Here is an 830-nt window from a genome sequence, read left to right as displayed (position 1 = left end):
GGGGGGAGGATACGGAGGGAAGGACTACCGCGGCAGCGAGGGAAAGGGCTCAAGGGGATCCGGGATCGCCGGGACGAATGTGAAGCAAATGAGGATACACGCAGCGCATCCATATGGAGCGCGCGGCCCTTGTGTGCGGAGAGGTTAGCGCCGCTCGTGGGGACGAATGGAGGTGGACGCGGCGCTCTAGTCCTGGCCGGGGATTATCCCCAGCAGCTGCCGCCAGCTGCTCTGAGCCTCTAGGGATTTAAATTTTCCGGAAAAGTTCACGTTTTTCGTGAAAAACGTCCTTTCCGGTATTCTCTCTAGAAACATTTGAAAATAAAAAAAAAACTTTTCGCAAAATATTGAGTTTTTTTTTCAGTTTTCAGAAAATATTTTGCACGGTGCGCCGAGAGGGGGAGGTGCGCGCCCTGGTGTGTAACAACTTGTTTCGGAAAATTGCACCGGAACAGCCGCGCGCCTTTTGGCCTTTTTAAAAAGTGTATTTCTTTTTCACTCTGCTCGTAAAAACAAAAAAAAAATCCGGTGCTTTGGTGGTGCTGCTCGGCGTTGTCGGCTTTATTAAGACTGTCTGCTGAGCACGGCTGCGAATAAACGAACGGGACTAATATAAGGTGCGGCACCTGCGAATACCGCCTCGGGCGTCCTGCAAATAAGGCGGGCGGGCGCAGCGCAGGCGTGGCGCTTGCGGAGCACAGGCGCCGGCCAAAGGGCTTAATCAGCCAGCGGTGTATATTACATTTCAGACCACAATGGGTTCAGCTGGGGGGGGAGGGCGGACAGGGATCTCCCTCCCTCTCTCTCTCTCTCTCTCTCTCTCTCTCTCT

General features: G+C 53.7%; 1 protein-coding gene across 3 annotated transcripts in view; it reads right to left on the bottom strand.

Annotated features, from left to right (window-relative positions):
• LOC113215029 (acetylcholine receptor subunit alpha-like) overlaps positions 1 to 830 on the bottom strand; it is a 202,496-nt gene that overhangs the window by 200,641 nt on the left and 1,025 nt on the right. The gene's annotated exons all lie outside the window — the stretch shown is intronic.

This window comes from Frankliniella occidentalis, unplaced genomic scaffold (assembly GCF_000697945.3).
Source record: "Frankliniella occidentalis isolate FOCC.00 unplaced genomic scaffold, Focc_3.1 Scaffold27, whole genome shotgun sequence".
Taxonomy (NCBI): domain Eukaryota; kingdom Metazoa; phylum Arthropoda; class Insecta; order Thysanoptera; family Thripidae; genus Frankliniella; species Frankliniella occidentalis.
Note: the sequence above shows the minus strand (reverse complement) of the source record. Positions and strands in the feature narration are given on the sequence as shown.